Source organism: Chinchilla lanigera, unplaced genomic scaffold (assembly GCF_000276665.1).
Source record: "Chinchilla lanigera isolate Chin_1 unplaced genomic scaffold, ChiLan1.0 scaffold00036, whole genome shotgun sequence".
Classification (NCBI taxonomy): Eukaryota; Metazoa; Chordata; class Mammalia; order Rodentia; family Chinchillidae; genus Chinchilla; species Chinchilla lanigera.
The window spans coordinates 16,005,242-16,027,340 of NW_004955437.1; the positions used below are offsets into that span (position 1 = coordinate 16,005,242).

General features: G+C 41.6%; 1 protein-coding gene and 1 long non-coding RNA gene across 2 annotated transcripts in view; one reads left to right on the forward strand and one right to left on the reverse strand.

Moving 5' to 3' along the window:
• LOC102024845 (chromosome unknown open reading frame, human C10orf11) overlaps window positions 1-22,099 on the reverse strand; it is a 494,818-nt gene that overhangs the window by 326,845 nt on the left and 145,874 nt on the right. The window lies entirely within an intron of this gene.
• Window positions 15,307-15,990, forward strand: LOC106149116. The gene is made up of 2 exons (XR_001235079.1): window positions 15,307-15,514; window positions 15,609-15,990. It is a non-coding gene; the product is annotated as an uncharacterized LOC106149116 (long non-coding RNA).

The window sequence follows — 22,099 nt, forward strand, 5'->3', positions numbered from 1 at the left end:
TCTCCACTGAGCACTGCCCACCCACGTGCGCCGAACGAGTCTCATACCCTCAGAAAGGCTATATTTCAATAGAAAGAGATACAAAGCCAGGATTTTAAAGAAGCCTATTATTTCACCATGATCAAATCACACTCCTCCACAGGTTTCTCTCCAGTCTCCTAAGAGAGCATTTAACACACTGCCACTGTGCTGCTGCCAAGGCCTGCAAAGTTTGGACTCAGCAGTCGCAACCCATCTCTTATGACACGTTGCCAATATGTAGATTAGTCCTGAGGATTAACGGGATTCAGAAAGTGCACATCATTCAATTTCAGCCAATTAAATGAGCACCATCTATCATTAAGTGTTTCTCATTTGGGTCATTAGCACAAATATGGGAGGCTGAGAAGGGGACAATGGGAATGCTAAGGGAAGAAATAAATTCATGGTTTTTTTTTAGAATTGTGATGCATAACAAATACTTGAAGATTGGCCATTGGGGAGATTAAAGAATGGAAAGCAAGAGATTCCACTCTACCCAGTGTGAGCTTCATACCCAGATCAGCGAGTCCAGCATTGTTATTCTCTTTCTATACAACATACAACTTTTCCCAGACTCTAACTTTTTTCTTGCCCATTTTTTTCCAGACTTTCAAAATACTGCACTTTTCCAAAAGCTCCAAAACAAATCATAAAATGGCATTTTGTTTGAGCAGAACAAGCATTGTATTCGCTCTCTCCTCCCCCCTCCCCTTCCCTCTTCCCCCTTCCTCCCACTCTCTGAAATAACCATCTCTGTCTATTCAACGTATCAGGAAAACACTATCTAGGGCTTCAGTCCTAAGCAATAAGCAATCCTAAGGATAATTGATATGCAAAAGGAACTAGTGTGATTCTTTATTCAAACACAACTTTCACAAGTGCAGCATATTTAGACCTCCTTCTGCACCCAAATGGGTCTTTGTTCATTTACTCCCATCTGGAGTCTTTATAAAGCTGGCCTATCTCACCCTAGTCCCAGTGGTGACCTGGTCCCTCTGAATGGGACTGATTTCAGTTTTCTGAGTTAAAACCTATCATTTAGATGCAGATAACTGTTGTCTTTTTCTTTGAAATTCAGAGAGGTCTTTCTCTCAAAAGATGGGTCAAAGTGCATCAAGTTAATCTCGCCAGTCAACTATGTTAAATGTCTATGCCTCTCCACTTCTGATACTTTCCGTTGCCATATCAATTAATTACACAGCGATCTATTTGGAATATTATCATTGCTTTTGATGAAAGGGGCATGGAAAAAAATTAAGATAATACCAGCCTGCTGTGGCCTTTGCTCCTTTGGAACAACTGACTACAGCAATCATAGTTGCTGTATTTCTCAAGAATTCATGCTAGTTGAGCTGATGTAAGTATGAGGTACACAATTCAGATGAAGGCAAGCTTGCTGTAGGAAAGAAGCCGCAGGTTGTACACTTCCCGCGAGAGTGCCCACAAAAACGTGAAAACAGATTCCTCCCTAGAGATGGAAGCTGTCTTCTTCCGGGTCCACGTGGCCCTCTGACCCATTTATATCCGTGCAGGATCTAGGCCATGAGTTCTGATGTGTGACAGGGAGCATGGGAGGGCCCCATTGCCCCAATCACCTTATTGATCAATTGGTCTGTCCTCCCGTTCCACTTTGACTATGCTTAATGCTGGCCACCCTTGTCTTCTGGGACGACAGTCTCCCCTACCCATGCTTCACCCTTGAGGACATAGCAAACTTGGATTTGGACACCTGGCTTTGCCCTCCCTCATTGTATTCCCCTGCTTTAGTTACTACAAAGCTCACATCGATCCCTTAGAGAGATTTGTCCTTTTCCCTCCTGGCATGCCAGGCACTTTTCCTGACTGCAGTGTGCCAGCTCAATACTATCAAATCTGGCAGAGACAAGGGAGCTGAAAGTCAGGATTTTCCGTGGGACAAGACAGCACACAACTTGAACAGTCCTCATGCTACTTCCTGGAGGCATGATGATGACCTCCCACCTGCAACATTAGCTGTCTCATTTCCTGGTGCCCACTGAATGCCAAGCACCATGTTACCATTCAACATACAGTATTTCTTGTACTTCTCAAAAACAACAGCCTAGGGTAGGTATCACATTAGAACATTAGACCCACCTCACAGATGGATGGAGTGTGGCATGTCTTCCACGTTCCCGAGAGGGCTTACATTTTCTGCACAGGTTAATGAAGCAGCCCCACCTAATGTGACAAAGGACTGTCCAATCCCAAGCAGGAGCTCAATTATGTGATTCTTCATGTCCAGCTAATCAGTGCCATTTGTGATTTAGTCACCAACAACCCAACAGGAGAAGCTGGTGGGCTGTTTTCAGTTCAGAGGGTTTTCTGTTCCTACAGCTTCCCACTCTGCTGTTGTCTGAACGTGGTAGACACTCAGTAAATAGCTCTGATTTATTGACTATTTCCATCCACAGCGGAGATTAGGAAGGGATTCTTATCTCTAGCCTCTGGCCTGATCTCAGGTCCTGGTTCCTGGTACCTATTTACACACAGAGTCTACTCCATGAGCAATTCAGATGGGATGTTTGATAGATATGTTTCAAACAAGACTGGGGCCTTCAGGAGGAAACTGGGAAGTGGGAGGAGTCGTCAAACACCTTGAGGTCAGCAGATACCTGGGACAAACGCAAGCAGACAAAGTGAATCCCCTGGGACCAGGCACTGAATGACTCAGGGAGAATAAAAAGGCTGGAGAAAGTTTTCCCAAAGCAAATTCAGACATTAGCAATTCCAGATGAGATCTGTAGACATGACACGTTGTCAAGAATCTGGACCTTAGAGTACACATAGGGTACTGAGACCAAGAGATAGGTAAAGGGCATGCCAGTGTTACGGGACAGCTGGGTATGTTATGGGACAGCTGGTGTTTATTTCCTATAAAAGTCTCCTTAAAGTTTTCCTTCCAAAGCATTGAGCTTACCTTCCTCCAAGTACCTCTGGCCCTGCTGGGAACTCCGGTCTCTCCCTCCTGTAACTGATTTACCACCTTTAGATGAATAGTGGGGATCCAAGCCAGAGATGCTAAAACTGTTTATTTGTTCCTCCTTGTTACTGGCTTTACTCTGGAGCAAAACTAATATATCTCTACTTTCATCCAAAAAAGTACCCACTGAGCAGCTGCCCTTCGTCCTTCCATGCTGTCCCCTGACAGCTCCACAGCAGCGAGGCTAAGGACTCCAAGGCCCACGCCAGACTGACACTAGCAGATAGTTCTGGAAATGACTTGCTCTGCAGAGATAGATACTTTAAAGGTTTACATTTCACCTTTCCCTACTACTCTACTTCGTGGGTCCTTTGTGGGATTCTGAGGGGAAACTTCTTTATGAACATCTTAGCTCTGAAAAGAGGATTCCCAGAGCAGAAATTTTGAATATACTTTTTCGAGGGATGCTGGCTTCCTCCAAGGCCACAGATCCCCACCTTTTTCATGTGTGCCAGCACCATAGGAAGGAAGGACAGCTTCTTCCTCACACTGAGTCAAGTTCAGTCTCTCTGTAACCAGGCTTGCAAATCCTTCTCTTTGAAATTACAGAGAACCAATCTCCACACACTTCAGGGTGGCAGCCTTTCAGATATATAAAGATGGCTTTTGTGACCCCTTCAAGTGTTTCTTTCCTTGCTGACAAAACAGCCCTGGGTTCCTCAAAACATTCCCATTGGACTCCTAATCATCCTGGTCACCCTCCTCTCACACACCTTCATCTTTCTGAATGATTTTCTACAGACCTGAGACACAGATTCCAACCATGAAACCATTCCCTGGCCAGCTGTGGACATGAGGCCGAGCCCTCCCTCTTCCGGTCACAGTTCCTTCATTCACTGTGTGAGAACTAGGCCAGCTACTCCCTTGAATGAAGCTCCTTATGCAAGCTCAAGATCCTGAGAGCAAAGAGGGCAGAGAAATGTCCTTTACTTTCTCACTCCTCCTGCCTGACTCCATGCTATTCTCTTCAAAGCCCCTTTGGCAAAAGAGACTTTTTTTAGTCATCAGTCATTAACTTCATTTTAAGAGAGTAAACAGCAGTCTTTGGGTTCAGTTGAGACAGGAAATGGTGAGGGTGGGAAAGAAAGACTGGTTTCAATGAAGTCCTCCATCAACAGCTCTTAAAAGTCCAAAGCAACAGGCAGAAATTGGTCATTGCCTCCTGTCGCTGTGCTCAGGAAGTTCTGCAGGGTGTCCCGCAAAACCTCAGCCGGTTCTCCTCTGAGCAGATGTGGGGAACAGCAACCGAGGGTGGGCACTTGCAGGAATCAGTTCCTAATGCTCTGGCCGCCTTCAGAAAATAGCACACAGAGCTGGAATGCAGGGTTTCCTCCAGGAGGTGTCATTGGGCATTTCTCAAAAACAAGACAAGCCTCAAGGAACAAGCTGCCGCTTGAATAAGCTACTTTTCTGGATACAATTGTGATGACAGCTGCAATGCCAAGTTGCCACACAGGGAAATGCTGTTTTGTTCTGGTGAGCCAGATCCTTTGAAGTGAGCAAGCTGAGCCCATGGGGTTTACCAAGTTGAGCTGGCCTTGGGCAAGACTGTCAAGTGAGGGAAGTTTCCTTGTTGTACTCCTGCTTTCCAGCTCGGGACCTCTTTCCCCACTACTACCCAGCACCTTCTGGAATCCTGCTGGGCTGCTGATAATTCTTCTCTCCTTTTTATGGAATTTGTCTTCCCTGAGCCCATTCTCCCCAAAAGACACCCTTCTGCTCTAACGACTCATCTCATGCTCAATGGTCAATAAATGAAAATGCCCCAGGATTCACTTATCTAACTGTAGCCATGCACTCTGCGTACAAGGACACAAGAGGGTACTGTTGAGAACTAAGGTCCATGCCATCAGTGAGAGTGAGACTCTTCACCAGGAAGTCTTTGAGACCCCCTCACAAACCACCCCATCCCACCTGGACAGAGAGAGCTCCTATGCACAGTCTGGCCCACAAAAATTTTCTTCAAGACGCAATGGTGGCCGACACCCACAGAATATTCTTTAGCTAATGCCTGTTTATGTTTCTCACACAAGCCCTGAGGACTGAAAATCACACAGTACAACGATCCTATTCCTCTGGGCAACAGACATTTCCTTCAAAGTTATGGGTGCTAATGGAAGACATGAGCATTTGCGTCTGGGTGTAGAAGTCCAGTAGCTTTTGGTTGCAGACACACAACCAAAATGAGCAAAAAGCATGGGAAAGCAAAGGTCATGATGTCACCTTGAGCACTAGCTTAGGCTTAGTTCTGAGTGTGAATAATAGGAAAGCCCATTCTAGGTGTGAGTGCCACCTGCCCTAAGGGTATGTAGCTTGGCTAAAATATAAGGGACAGAAAGAGTGCTGCTGCATGCCTCACTGCTTGCTTTTGCTGTCTTCTGCTTGCCATGAGCTGTTTCTCCTCTGTGATGCCTGTCTGCCACGCCACTCTTCTTGGAGCCAGTCATCTATAAACTGAAACCTCCAAACTGTGTGCAAAATAAACTTTTCTTTCTTTAACATTGGTTTTTCGGTTTTTCTCCGGTACCGGGAACCGAACTCACGACTTTGCGCTTGCCAGGCAGGCGCTTTGCCGCTGAGCTAAATCCCCAGCCCCTCTTTCTTTAACATTGTATGTCCAGTAGTTTGTTTCAGCAAGAGAAAAAAGAACTAAGACACTTTGACACAGTTTCACCTGTAGCCTACCACCCCTCTTGGGTTACACAACCCCAGCAACTGATTACTTTAATAAGCAGTGCCTGTGACTCCTCTGTAGCCATTCCCTCTACAGGGACACTGGTGTGAGCCCATGCCTCCTTCCAAACATGTCAGGCCTAAACAGTCCCACACAACTTCTAGAGTTGAGGCTGCCCTTCCAGAGTCATCAGTTTTCATTACTGCCCTTTGATCTCCTCCCTTCTTGGTACACAACACTTCATCGCCTTTATTTTCTGCCATAATTGCATGTGAAAGATTTCCCTTTTGATAGTCATTGGATGCCGAGCTGGTACAGAAGAGAGTGTTGAAAAGTGTCATGTGATCTGTCTGCTTTAGAAGGAAGCCCATATACCTGTGGAAGACAAATAATTTTCCAGAGATATGACATATCTATCATCTGTCCACAGGATATGAGCTGCTCTGCCTGCTTAATAGAAAGAGGCTATGAATGGTCGACCAGGCAGTGCTGAAAGACACAGGGAGCGTACAGCTCACTGTCTGGGGCTTCCGCAGTCTGGCTCAGTCCCCTCTGGAAAGGAATCTGCACAGTGCACATGACTGTGGCAGGTAGAGAGGCTAGCAGTGGCCCTGTTTCTGCTCCCTGCCACACTGTCACTCAGGTGGCATCACCAGCTGACAGGGCACATGGTTCACAGTTATAGCCCAGGTCTCCACTCACACTGCATCCTAGAACTGCTCTGGAAAATCCAACACCAGGCACATTTCTAGCAAAATATTCTTGTCTCTGAGATAGGTTATTGTCGGGGGCCACCCTGCTCCAGTTTCTCCTTGACTTCACTTCCCCCAAGGGTGGCCAATCATCCACCACTCTGTTCCATCAATGCCAGGCACATCTGTCCAAAGCACCAAATAAAATCTCAGAGGCTGAGAATACTCTCAGCTCAATGGCTCAGTTACCTGGTGTCCTCACTTCTTGCTAGCTCTGCTAGAATCACTTCTTGCTAGGCTATCCGAGCCTTAGCTGGTACCTCAGCAACAACAATGATTACACTAGTGGCTTTACTTATGATAGCTAATGGGCATGGAGCACTAGCTTGGAAGTGCACCAAGCACTGTTCCAAAATCTGTGCAAGTATTCATGCAAAGGAAGCTCATACCCACTCTCTGTGAGTAGATAGTACTGCGAGTCTTGTTTTATAGACAAAAAAACTAGCCAAGGTCTCAGGAATAGAAATGCAATAGAGTTCACATTGCGATCCAAGCTGCCTTCATCCAGAGCTGTAACCTTTATCCATCATGCTATAGCATCTCATTAAAATGGACTACACTTCAACCCCATTACTATGTGTTTGCTATGGGTTAAGTGCTTTAGGTATTTTACCTCTACACCTCAGAGCATTTGAATCTTCACCACATCTTTGAGGCTCAAAGATAGTAAATAATTTGTATACTAAGATAGTGACATGTGGGTTTGAACCAAGGTCTTGGGGACTGTAAAACCCATACTCTTTCTGCTTGTCCAAGTCTTGGACATTTGCTGAAGATCAAAGGCCCCTAGACCATTTCTAACCTATAGTTGACAAATATGAGGCAGTAAAAACAGGTCAAATCTGCTTAGATGATTAGCAGGTCCCCAAGGATCTGAGTCCTTCCTGACCCATCCTCATCAGAAGGAAATCCTAGAGCTCTGCAAAAATGAAGATAAGAAAAAAGAAGAATGTTTTCCACTTACTAAGGCTCCCTGCCCACATTTAGAATGTTAAAATAAATGTTTCATTCCTAGAATTAACTCCATTTTGTCATGACATATCATTGTTTTATACATTGTTGGATTTGATCTCCAAAAGATCTTTAAAGAATGTTGGCATCTTTGTTCATGAGCAATATTGGTCCACAGTACTAACACCACTGCATGAAGAGGAAAGTATTTGCTCCTCTTCCATTATCTGTGAAAGTTTGTGAGGCACTATAATTAGTTCTTCATGAAATGTTTTTAATACACCAGTGAAGCTGTACTAAATCTGGAATTTTCTTAACGAGCAGGTTTTCAACTGATTCCATTTTGAAAAATGATGCACGGCCACTGAGTTCATTTATTTCTTCTTAGTAGTCTGTTAAAAGTTTGTATATCCAGAGGAGTTTATCTATTCTATGTAAGTTGCCAAATTTATGGGCATAAAGTTGTTTATATATATGAATCACATTTTTAACCATTAGGGGTTGTAAGAGAGATGTTTTCTCTTTCATTTCTGATATTGGTGGTCTGTGCCCTCCTCCTGGTTTTCCACCTCTGGCAAGAGGTTTGTTGAGTGTACTAATCTCAATGAACAAGGTTTTGTTTTCACCAACTTCTTTCATTTGCTTTTCTTTTCCATTTCACTGATTTATTTTTATTTTCATATTTATTTTTGTTTTAGTGCTACTGAGGATTGAACTCAGACCCTTCACACTCAGCTGTATCTCCAAACCTTTTGTGAAATTTTAAGTTTTGAGACAAGGTTTCACTAAATTGCCTGGCTTGGGCTCAAACTTATGATCCTCTCTCCTTGGTCTGCCAGAGTGCTTGGATTGCAGACACGCATGGCTTGCTAATACTTTTATCATTTTGTTTCTTCTGATAACTTTACATCTCTAATTATAAGCCTATTAGTCTGCTGGAAGATGTCCTACAGCTCAGGGTTTCTGTTGATTTTCTTCAGTGATTTTTCCTCAAACTCAGTTTGCACAGCTCTTATTGCTACATCTTCAGGTTCACTAATCTTTCCTTCTCTGGTGTGTAATCTGATGTTCACCCTATCCAGTGCGTGCTTCATCTTGACATTGCAGTTTCTACGTCTAGAAGTTTGCTTTGGTTCTGACTCCCTACATCTTTTCTAGACATTCTTAATTTCCTTGCACTTTCCTTCAACTTCTTAAGCCCATGAACTGTAGTTAAAGTAACACTTTCGAGATCTTTGTCAATTAATTATGTTACTTGGGTCAGTTTCTACACACCAAAATTTTTTCTCCTCAATATGGGTTGTATTTCTTACATATCATTGAATGACAAATATTATAAATTTGACCTTGTTGGAGGCTGGACCTTTTCTTTTCTTTCATTTTTTTTTTTAATAACCTCAATATTGCTCAGGATTTTCTTCCTGAGACACATTTAAGATACTTGTTGATAGGTTTTTTGGTGCAAATAAAAATAGAACAAAGTAAAGAATGCCTTTATTGTGGGCACAGAGAAGAAAGGAGAGACATGGAGCTTCTGAGGGCCTGGCCAGGGGACAAAGGCTATATAGGGCCAGGCTGCAGGTGGGGTTTAGGGGATGGTCTGTGTGACTTGGTGGGCAATGACTGGACAAGGGGCAGGAAGAGGGAAACAGGATGTTGTAAAAAAAAGACAGTAGGAAGTTGTAATATGACCAGGAAGAAGGAAGGCAGAGCCTTCCATATGGCCTCTAGTGGGTTCCATCATATTGGCTCACTGCCATGATGATATAGCAGAATTTTTATTAAGGTGGAAAACCCATCACTTGTCAACAGCTTGGTCCTTTTGAGGCTTGACTTTAAGTTTGTTGGACCATAGAAGGCTCTGGTGCCACCTTTACACTGGATAATCCTCCTCCTGACTCCTCTACCAGATGCCCTGTGGATCCTGGTTTTCCCCTTCTAGCTGGCGGGAACAGCACTACTGCATGAGCTCCGTGTGTTGCTCCACATGCTCCTTTGCTGTGGTCCTTCCCTGGCTTCTGCTTGTTTCTCACTGCATGTTCTGATCCATAAGTACTTAGGCGAGGACACCAGCAAAATTTCTAGGGAGAACTCTAGGGCCTTCTCTTGATGCAGCTCTCACCTCTCCACCAGCTTTCTCCTTTCTGGTACTGTTTTCTGAGTACCTGATGACTTTTGTCTCTGTGAATTCTCAATGCTTTTCTCACCTCAGGGAGACTACTGGTCCTGTATGAGTCTGTTCTGCCCGCACTGCAGCTTGGGTATGCTCTGTAAGCAGTAGTCGGGGGAGAACTGTAGGGTTCACCCTGGCCACTCTCCTCTTGGGAGTTCATGTTCTGTGCTGCCTCATATTCCATATTTGAAAAGTGCTTCATATTGTCCGATTTGTACATTGTGTAAAGCAGCAGGGAAAATCTTGTTTCTGTTACCACGTGTTATGATTTCTATGTAGATGTCCTCCACGAGTCTCTTGCATGGCTCCTCTCATAGGTGAGGCTTTTGGAAGGCTATTAGATTATGGGTCTTAAAGTCAGCTTGCTGTTAGGAGGAAGGGGCTGGCCAAAACAGGCACATCATTGAAGATGTGGCCTGGAGGGTTTACCTCTCTATACAGCTCCTCCTTTCATTCTTTTTGTTTCCCTGCTGCCATGACCTGAGCAGCTGTCCTCTGCCATGCCGCCATGCTGCCCTGTTTTGAGCAGCAGACTATGGACTCAACCTCTATAGACTATAAGCCAAAATAAACCTCTCATTCCTTTAGTATTTTGTCTCAGCAGTGAGAAAGTAACTAAGACATCATGCAGTGGCCTGAAACAGAAATCCCACAGTGCTGTTTGGATGAAACCCTGCCTAAGGAGACGGCCCCGTGCCCGGGGAGGGGGGGGGAATTAGTTCTAGAAGGGTCTCCCACTGCCTCCAGGGCTCCCTGCCTGCACATACATTTCAACTCCTTGCCTTTGCCTTATTCCACCTGCTGACCAGGATGAAAATGATAGCCTGAGCCAAAGACAGTAAAAGAACTGACCATGTCAATGAGCTTGGCAAAGAGACCAGCCTAGCTGTTCTCAGGAAGCAGGAGGGGGAAGCCTCTATCATCTACCTTTTGTGAAATTCTCAAAGGCAGAACCATCCTAAGGACAAGCCTAACACCAGAGCCAGGCTCCTTCTCCCACCCTACTGCAGACTTAGGGACAAGGAGTTTTAAAACAAGCTTTTCTCTTTGGGCACAAATGGAGCTACTCATATCAGTAGATACACAAAGTCCTGCTGTTCAGTCTCTTACACAGAAAATTCACTTTGTGACGAGAGCAAATACCCTTCCATCTATGAGACAAAACAAAATATAATTTAGTCCTTGATATAGCACATATGCTAGTAATAGTTCATATCTGTTGTACATTTATTAAGAGCTAGGTACTCTTCTAAGCACAAACACCTTGTGGGATTAATCGCATTATTTCATCTTTACAGATGGGAAACTGAGGTGGGTGCAGAGAAGTAAAGAAACTCAAAGTCATACAGCTAGTTAGTGGTATAAGCAGTAACTAAACATTAGCAATCTGACTTATAGTCAATTAAGCAATACTCACTGAAAACAAATTTACCATTTCTCATAGACACCAGCCTTAGAGTCTCAGGAAAAGAATCTGGGGGAAATTATTCTAAGTCTCTGGCCCAGGCATAAAAACAGACCACAGCTGTGTCTCAAGAATGTGCCCTTTGGCAAAGGCATCTTTCTACCATATGTGAGCTTAGGGCAATTAGTTTTCATTTGTCTTCAAATTCTGTTTCTTTGTGTCTAACATACACTAACCAGGCTAATCTTTCTCTTCCTGTCATCTCAGCAAGGAGACTTTTCTGACACATTTAGCCCCAATATCTGCTGAGTTCCACGTGGTAAGAAAATGACTTGTAATTTGGGTAGGAACCAAAATTTTTCAATTTTTGCTGTGTAAAACATTTTGATAAGATCCCAGTTGCTGATTCTTTGCGATAGTTCCTATGTGACTGGGGTTTTGTTCGTAAAGTATTTGCCTATACCAATGTCTTCAGGAATTCTATCTAGTCTATCTTCCAGCACATTTAGTGTTTCTGCTTTAATATTTAGATCTTTGATCCATTTTTATTTTAGTTTAGTTCAGGGTGAAAGATATAGGTCTAGTTTTAATCTTCTAGTGTAATAAACGATGCTGGAAAAACTGGCTTTCTACATGCCAAACAAACAACATATTTTCATCCACCAATGATCCTCTTTCCTTTCTTTTTTTGCCATCTTCACCCTCAACTTGCCTAAACTTCAAACTCAGTATCAGATTCAAATGAACTATCTAATATCCTCACCAAGGGCACCGAGCTCCAGAACAATGCTTCCAGCTTCCACTGAGCAACTTTTTTTTGAAACGGTAGCAGCAAAGAATTTTGAAGACTGCCACTGCTCAGCTCGAGAAATAGATGCTATGAGGACTACAGGGCCTCATTCTATCCACAAAACACAATTTCTTTTTGGCGGGGCGGGGGGTGCGGTGGGGGGGCGCTGTTTCCGGTACCAGGAATCAAACTCATGACCTCGCGCTTGCCAGGTAGGCGCTGTGCCGCTGAGCTAAATCCCCAGCCCCTCATAAGGCACAATTTCTGTATCAATACTGAGAATGGCTCCCTAGTCAACATGGGAAGTCCATGTTACAATCTACGTGGGTTCTCAGCAATGTAGTGTATGAACTGCTTAACCAGACTTTCCTGGAGCTCAAAGCTATTTTGAAGCAGTTCAGGAAATAGATGTGGTTTTGGTGAGAAATTATATAATTCAAAATTCTGTGGCTTAAAACATCAGCAAAAGTTCTGGAGAGAGAGAGAGAGATTAGCCTATGTTTCATCTCAGTACATACATCATAAATTATAATTTATAAATATAAACATACATTATAATTTATATAGCTGTCTTCTGAGAACAAAAAACTCTTTCTAAAGTTGATTTCAAATAGGCACTTTTTAAAATGAAGCTTCCTAGTTTCCTGCAATCTATGATGCTCATTTAAAAAAATATAAAATGACAAAACACGAAAGCATTGTCAGGTCTACAAAGAAAGCTATAGTACCTCTTTCTCTGAATATTCTAGAATCCAAATCAGCTAACTTCTTCTGCAAAGGGATAGATGATAAATACTTTGGACTTTGAAGGCTACGTCTAGTTTCCATCACATATTTTACATATTCTTCTCTGTTTTCTTAAAACTTTTGACAATATAAAAACCATTCCTGGCTCAGATATGCAAAAACAGCCACCTAGTCACATGTAACCCACGTGCTGGAGTGCGCTGACCTTTATTCTCACAACACAGCTAGACTGAGTACCTTTCTGGACATGACTCATTACAGGGAAATAAACCTCCACTCTACCTTTTCTATCAGCTCTATAATTCGATAGAGTTCAAAAAGATAAATCTACACAATTTTCAAAGTTCTATCATTAAATCATCACTAGGCATTTCCATGTGTGACCAAACAATTTCAGCATAGTAAAGACGTAGAGTCTTAATGTTTAGTGTCCTATACTGCAAAGTCACCCTGGTGACCCAGAGCAAATTCCTTACCTCTGAAATCTCTTTGATCAAATTTTTAAAAAATTCAGACATTTGTATTTGCATTCGATGATCTCTAATGAAGCTTACAGTGCAGTTTCTCCAAGGTTCCATTAGTGGCCCTAGAAAACTCCAGAAGTCTGCTGAAGGAAATGTTCCCAAGTGATCTGCACTGTATTAGGAAATAGTGGATAATGGTCACCCTCCCCGGAGATTTTCGGAAGAGCAAATCATCCTTATTTTGTGTTGATTGAATCTCCCATCACAGAGACAACATTCCAGTGGCTTTGACTAAATGAATAGTCCAGAAAAAAAAAAAAAAAAAAAAGACTATGGATTCGTGAGACTCATCCTCAGAAATAAAAGATGCAGGTTTTCAGTGGTCTTCTTAGGAAGGAACCAGGAACTGTAGTCCAGTAACAAAAGTCTATGACATTTTTTGACTCTGCCATATTTTTTATCTTTGTGATCTTCAAAGCTACTAGCAGCACAGGCAAATTAACAGACATCCTTCTGATCCCAAATTTTAGACCATTATGATTCCTCAAAGCCATAAAACGTTGGGCTAAGCCAAACATGAATTATGTGGAAGTGGGTCTGCTATATGCAGTACTACTTGTAGACTCATGTTTTATGAATAGCATCATTTTCTTCAACTTGAAAACCAAGTGTTTACTTTCTGTGTCTTTCTACTCAGTGGAGCACAGTCAATGGTAAACACATAGAGGTTCATTGATTTACCAGAACTCCATTTAGAACTCAGCCCAACTGCCTGAGACTCACATTAAGTAGGATTAATAAGATATTTCCCATCCTGCCCAGTCAGAAACACTTGGTCCTCCTCAGATTTCCCTACTTAGTCAAGCTGCCTAAAGATAAATGAGCTTTATACTACGGAAAGGAAACAGGTCATTTATCTGACATCACATTATTTACTGACATTAAAAATGATAATATCCATCAACAAACAGCCAAGCCCCAAGTGGGTCACACTGAGAACAAAGGTACAACTGTCTTTCTTTGATATAGTTACAAGGACATGCTGACTGAGCCGCCATTTTTGTTCCAATAATGTCACCATTGTTACAAGAAGTTCATAGTTTAATGATATCTACATAATTTCTCATGTATTTGTTTTTTGTCTTTTTGAGACAGGGTCTCTCTATGCAGTTCAGAATGGCCTTGAGCTCACTTTGTAGCCCAGACTGGTCTCAAATTCACAACAATCCTCCTGCCTCAGCCTCCTGAGTGCTGAGATTACAGGTCTGCACCACCACACCCAGCTTCACGCATTTGTTTGAGACCAGAGACAAGGTATCTGTATTTTCTGCTTTTATGAGCTATCTTAAAACTAAAACCTGGAATTATAACAACAGAACTATGCACATGATTTGCTCGCATGCAGGGGTAGGGTGCTGTTCTCATTTAAAAAAATCTTACCCTTTCTCTTATTTTTTAAAAAATAATGTCATTATCTCTAATTTTCATAGCAATCCAACAAAGCATGTATTTTTATTTGAATTTGAGAGTCAGGGGCCTGTTAAATAAATTGCCCAAATTCACAGGGCCTTTCAACAGTAGATTAAAAAATGGAAACTACCAGCTCTTCCGACTCTGGAGCAATCTAGCCCCTTCTTTCTCTGCTTACTTCTGCCTACATCGGCACCTACATATCCACCTACCTACCCTACTAAACAAACACCTACCTACCTACATAATTAATGATATCTACATAATTTACCTACCTACCTACCCTTCTGCCTACATCGGCACCTACATATCCACCTACCTACCCTACTAAACAAACAAAAGCTCTGTTCCAAGAAAAGCAGTTTATTGAAATCAGCTTCCTACAATGATTTAATCCCAACCAAAACTAAAACCACAACACCAAATAACTTCACAAAACCCAAGGATACACAAAAAACATGTACAGGATTGACTCGCCTTTGGGGTGATTACTTTCAACTCAAGGAAAACCACATGTAATTGGCAGGAATAACCTGTCAGCTGGGGTTATTCCGAAGTAAAGCCTAAGTGCCAGTGAACAAAGACTATAAATATAGCTGTTGTAGAATATTGTTTTACACCAGAAAAAAAAGTCAGCTCTATGAAAAGTGAGCTAAAGCTCAACCACTGTTAAAAACAGAGCTCACTGGGATCTGATTCCCTTCCTGCTGTATCCACAGAGTAAAATCAGAATAAGCAATGGCTCTTCTTTTGGTTACACTTTCGTAGGCACCACCTCTGGTCCTATCTCAGTCCCCTCTATCGTTCCATGTCCTGTTATCTTTTTTTTTTTTTTTTTTTTGCAGTACTGGGGATCTAACTCACGACCATACGTTTGCCAGGCAGGCGCTCATGCCACTGAGCTGTATCCCCAGCCCCTCCATGTCCTGTTAAAAGACAGGGTAGGAGGCCAGCTGGACCCTTAGATCCTTGGCCTCTCAGTGACTCCTTCATCATTTGTCTTCGTCCTTCATCTCATATATTTTAGTTTATCTCAGACTGTGTCTTTCCAATATGGAGCAGCCTGGTAGGAAAAGAAAATATTTCGTACAATAATTTATTTGCCAAGATGGCTCCAAACAATTGATTTCACGAGTTTTGTTTGTTTGTTTGTTTCTCAGAACCATCCAAACTGATGACAGTGCAGACGTTTCTGATGCAGAGAAAGCAGCCTGGCTTCAGCACATGACCAGCATTCTCATTTCCCACCAGCGAATGGATCTTGGCTCCGCAGCTACATTCTGATCAGGATGAATGACATGTATAATTCAAAAATCAAGAAAACTGCTCAAGTACAACGGGTGAGGCTTCTGCCAAAGTTGAAAATTATTAGGAACTGTGATTTTGGCTGAGCACACAGCTCTGTTTTGAACTCTTTTATTTCTGTGTTACTGCTCATTCACTTAAAGAGAAACATGAGTCAGAGACAAGATCTCTTTCCCTTTTCATGTTTCACCAATTTATCTTCCTTGGCATAATAAATTTCGCAAGCCAAAGAGTTGAGAGTGTTGTCTCGTTCTCCTCTGTTTTTCCCATTATCTCAGTTATCTCTCATTTATTTTTTAGTCTTTGCGCTTATCGTACAATTCTCGGGCCATCATAAAGTTGGAATGAGTAACCTCCCACCCTTTGTGATTGCTTGCGAGTGTTTCAGACCCCATCCTCTCAATCACGTGGCTCTGGTGCTTCAGCATATTTGAGAAAACCCAGAAATATAAGCTACACCTCAACCAGAGCTGACTGCACTACTGCAGGGGACTTTTGACATATAAAAATCTCTCTGTGCATGAGGTGTTCTATGCTAAGCAAATGTTAAGTAAAATCTGCATATGTACTGTTGCTTCTCTGGGCAACAGGAAGACTCCAACCAATCACAGTCTCAGTTTGATGCACTGTAAACAGCACTGGACAAGAAGTCTTAGGTCTCGAACTTTATTTTTTAAAGGCCAATTTTAGAAATGTATTTCAGGCAAGAATCTCAAGAAATTCGTATTTATAATTACAGATTATAGTATCGTGAGCCTTCAGGTATCCATGAATCAATACCCATCTAACCTTGTATCTGTGGTGTCCATCCATATCCTCTCCTCTCCCCCCAAGGAGATAGCTTTTGGTATAACCACTGACATCAGGTAATTTCTGCCTAACATACTCACAGGTATTTCTAAGAGAGAAGGGCTTCGGTACTTAAAAAATATAATCACACGGCATTATCATGTCTAAAATACTTGAACTTCCTGACCTTAAATATTCAGCCAGTGTTCACATTTCCCTGTTCATCCCATAACATATTTTTAAACATTATTAGAGATTTTAGTCTTTGTGAAAATATTTAAAACCCAGAAAGTATACAAGATAGAGTGATATACATGAATACACCACCCTAACATTTTTTAATGCTTGCCTCAGATTTCTCTCTCTCTCTCTCTCTCTAAGATTTTACTTCCTAAGGCAGCTTCAGGTTCACAGCGAAATCATGAGGAGCAGATATTTTGTATATGCTCGTGCCCTCAAGAACAGCCTCTCCCGTTATCAGTGTAGCCCACCAAAGTGGTATACTTGTTACAGTTGATGAGCATACACCGAAACATTGTCATCTAATATCCTTGGTTTACATTAGGAATCACTTTTAGTGTTGTCCATTCTGTGGCTTTGGACACATGTATGACATGCATCAGTCATTACGCTATTATATTTACTCCTCTAAAAATCCTTTGTGCTCTGACTATTCATCTCTTCTTTTCCCTTTGCCCTTGGCAACCACTTAACTTCTGACTATCTAGTTTTGGTTTTCCCAGAATGGGATATTGTTGGAATCAGACAATGTGCAATCTTCTGAAACTAGTTTCTTTCACTTGGCAGTCTGCATTTACATCTCCTCCACATCTTTTCATGGTTTGACATTTCACTTCTCAGTACTGCTAAATAACATCCTTTGTCAGAATGTACCACAATATATTTATCCACTCCCCTACTGAAGGACATCTTGGTTTCTTCTTGGTTTGGGTAATTATGAGTAAAATTGCTATAAGCATCCATGGACAGGTTTCCATGTAGACTTAGTATTTAAGTTATTTTGATCACTACCAAGAAATGCTAATTCTTCACTGTATGGTAAGAGTCATGTTTCCTGTCCTAAGAAACCATCAAACTGTCTTCCATAGCGGCTGTAATATTTTTTATTGCCACCAACAGTGAATAAGAGCTCCTACTGCTCCACATCTTCACTGGCATTTAGTGTGGTCAGTGCTCTGAATTTTGGTGATTCTAATAGTTATGTAGTGATATCTTTGTGTTTTAATTTACATTTCCCTGATAACATAAGATAGGAAACTGATGAAGATTTTTTAACTTGATTTTTACAAAATAGGACCCAAACATAGCCAAAATACCAAATCTCATTCTTGCTATAAGTTTCCTCTTTTTGAAAGTATGACAAACACATGGTTGTTTCATTTCAGTATGTTTTTCCCAATTAAAAATGAAGTACATCAATTAATTTTTAAAGTTTATAACACATCTTTCCAGAAGTAAGATTTTTATAAGTGATCTAATATTGTGTATAATCTATTGACATGTGACTTTGAGTTCTATTTTATTTGATCTACTTTAACTGTCTAGAATTTCATTTCATGAATAAATTGTATTTTACCTAATTTCCTATTATTAGACATTTATTTATTTCCAATACTTTACTACTACAAAACAGGGTTATGGTGGATATCTGTATAAATGTCATCTTATGCACATATTCAAGCCTCTTTAGGACACACAGAAACATATACACAATTGTTGGGTTATTATTATTGAGAGTTGTTGGGAGATGTTATTATTGGAAGGTATTATACTTTTAACTTTTAAACATTAAGTGATGGGCCCAGTGTTGTAACTGTACTTTAATAGATAAGAATCCAACACAGTGATCTTCAAGATTTCTTGTAGCTCTGATAATCAACAAGTCCATTCATTGAATCAACTTTTTAAAAAATGATTGCATCTTTAAGTAATACTAATGGTGGCATGTTACTTATTTCAACATTCCTAATAATATCTTCTCTTGCTTTTTAGTCTCTTTTTTAAAAAAAACTTTATCCATTTCTATTCTGCAAGACATTGGTTTTAATATGCTAATTAAATCACAAAAGGACATACATCCCCTAGCATTAATTTTGGAGAACTAGAATAGATGCTTAAAAATATAACGCAAGGTGATAGCAGATAAACCATTAGGAGAGTCCTGACCTGCCATGAGTATGTAGAAAGGGAGAAGTCACTGAGGTGAGTTGGGAAGGCATTATCCAGGGAAGCAAGGATAAAGTTTAGCAGGAAAAAAACCAAAAAGGGGGCAGGAAAAGACAAAGAGACAAAGAACAGGTTAAGTGGTTTGTTCAAAGTACACTCAGTAAGAAAGTCCCAGAACATAAGATCCACATGGAGGATCAGTGACAGATGAAGCTATAGATCGCCTATGTGGGCTCTAAGAATTCCAGCTGACACTGTGTCATGTCAGGGCTATTGTGGAGAAGTTTAACCAATTGCCCATCATGTTCCTCTAATACTGGAAGTCAGAGGGGCCACTCAGAGGCCCCTCAGTCTGTGATTGGTCTCTGAATGTTGTTTTCAGCAACCTGACTCCCTGTCCAAGTCTATCAGAAGGACAGATCATGTGTTCATAGAGGACAAGTCCCCAGTCACCCTCTTTTTCCTGTCTTTGATGTCATTGTTTCCAAAAGACACTGAAGAAACGATGAAACCTCAATATCCACAGCTGGGTCTAATTCACAAAGGAAATTGTTTTGTTCATGGAAGTGAAATGCCTAACTGTGAGTTCCCATCAGGCCTGAGCTTGTTGTAAGGTCTTACCTTGGGCCCCAACACGATGCCCTGCAGGGCTTCTGAGCCCTTGGAGTGAGCTGACCCAGTGCTTCCTGGAAGAAGCAGCTGAAATGGTAAGCCAACAGGCCCCACTCTCCTAGACAAAGTGACATGGACACTTTCAAGGGGCCAGAGATTGTTGGGTGGAAGCATTTATAGCACTCAAATTCTCTTCCTGACTGGCTAAGTTACTTTCTTCCAGCACAGATGAAGAAACTACTTTATTTTCTGTTAAAGGAAGCCCTCCCAGGTGAACCACATACAACATTAATCACTCTTTGGCTTTAATAACACAATTCTATAACAGACTTGGCTTACAATTATCCCCTAATTGCAATAATTGGACAGTTTAGCTACATTATAAATTTTTGAGAGCAGAAACACTTTCTATTTCTAGCTACTTCCAGGACTCCATAGTCAATGACTCTGTTTCCATTGAAAGTTGATTTAACCTTGTAAAACATAATGGTCAGGGTAGAGTGGGCCATGCTACAGTAATAAGGAATCCACACATTTGAGCACTGGAACATAAGCAGTAGCTTGAACAGTATGATCTGTGTGTCTAAGTGACTGTCCAGAGCAGATAGTAATCTAGGGACTTTGACATTGTGCCTCCACATCCCAAAGCTCAAGGTATCCTCTAAGACAGCCTCAGCTGGGATGAAAGGTAACTGGAAAGTTCTACAGGGGCTTTTGACTTCTCAGCACTAAAAGCAAAGGAAGACTAAATGTTGGTGACAAAGGCAGTGTTTGCCATTCTATTACAGCTTCTCTGCAATCCAGCTCTCCGGTAAGTGGCACTCTGCCCTTAGGGAGAATAAGCAATGGTCTCTTTTCTTAGGTTGTGGAACCACATCCTCTGATGACCTTTAAAGAGACAAGGTGGGAGATTTCAAACATGTCTATTCCATCGTAGATTTGGGGATACTGCTAGGAAACTAAAGGTATCCCACAGCGACATATTACTGAAACAGTTCCTGAGTCTGACCATGCTTCTTTTCTTTATAAAATAACTAAAGGCTTAGACCTCATCAAGGTAAGACCTATGAGCTAGTCAAGCCTAAGGGATATTGGCTGTAGGGGCTGGAGTAATGTCAGGTATCTACTCTTAGATAAGGATAATTTCCATATTGTATTACTGTGATTTAATGTTTTTCATTTATTTAACAAAATATGAATATTCAAAACAGACTGATGGTTGTTCCCAATGCCTATTCTCTCATTCTTTGTTTGTAAAAGCATCGACAGATTTTCCATCAGAACACCCAACAAGGTGCAGTCATATGACTAAGTTATACACACTGTACGAGAGCAGAAGTGATATTTTTCAACTGCTGCACAGTGTCTGTAAAGGGAATAACCATGTTCTCTGTCTCTTTTTACATTTTTACATAATTTAAAACCACCACAAGATGTAGCGGGGGGTGAGTCTCCTTTACCACAATAGCTGTAAGTGTAGCCAGGAAGGAAGCATAAGGAGCTTGTTCCCTTGCTTATGGATGGACTGTTGAGTGAAAGAGAAATGAAGCTCTGGCTTGTTGATACTGAAGATATATCCTACTTAATTCAATATTAAGTAAGAAACTTCCAGGTGCCAGGAATTATAACACAGATAAGAGCCTGATCATAAAGACGGATCCCTAAGCTCTCGGAAAGAACAGTGTTGTTACTGGAAGCCATATTCCTAGGAATTTCTTCAGATAACCTAAGCTGATATCTACTCCACATAGCGTATGAAGATTCCAGGCAAGGGAAAATCTCAGGCGACCACTGAGACTTTTTCCTTGCATGTCCTGTGAAAAAGGACTTACTCTTTGTACGCCATTTCCTTGTATGGCTTATTTTGGAAGACACAGCAGCTGGCTGCTACACTACTTAATCCACAGGCTTTAGTTACAATTCTGAATCTTTTATACACTGTATTGATCTTATTTTCCAATTCCAAATGAGGACATGTTCCTCTGACACGTAGTCAGGTAATGTGACAGCCAGGGGCTGGGACTCTCAAAGCTATGCGATCACCGTGGCAAAGCCTGACAGTGTGTTCCCAGATGCTTAAGTATTAAACAGGATGTACCCAGCGGCAGTTGGGACCAAGTGTGAAGCCATGCAGGAGAAAGATGGTAAAGTCCAGTGGCTAAGAAAGGTAAGGGGTTCTGCCCAGGAGGCATTCAACACAAGGATCTGGTGCGACAGATCTGACACAGAGAGAAGATCAATGACAAGAACAGAAAATTAGTCACATCCGTGCTGCCTAGCTCCCTTTTCATGAGGATGTCAGGCATCGTTAATCAATCACAGTGACATCAGAGAAACTTGACTTCTAAGCACAAGGGTCTATATAACCACCTCCAACATTTGAGGCTGGAACTCAAGCTAAGACCTAGGAGCTAGGCAAGCCTCAGGGACATTGAGCCAATCGGGCTTCTACTTTGCAAGTAATTTTGGCACTGGCCTAGGCACTATCAGTGCTAAAACCCTGTGGCCAGAATTATATTCATCAGAAACCTAGTCCTTACCATATGACACTGGTCCTTACCATACAATGATAAGCCCGTCACATGACTTAAAATCCTATATTGTCATAATTATATAGGAACTAACTTTACCTGATAAAAATGAGGTTTTTAAAAACTAATAGCGGGGCTGGGGATTTAGCTCAGTGGCAAAAGCGCCTGCCTGGCAAGCGCAAGGTCGTGAGTTCGGTTCCCGGTACCAGAGAAAAACCAAAAAAAAA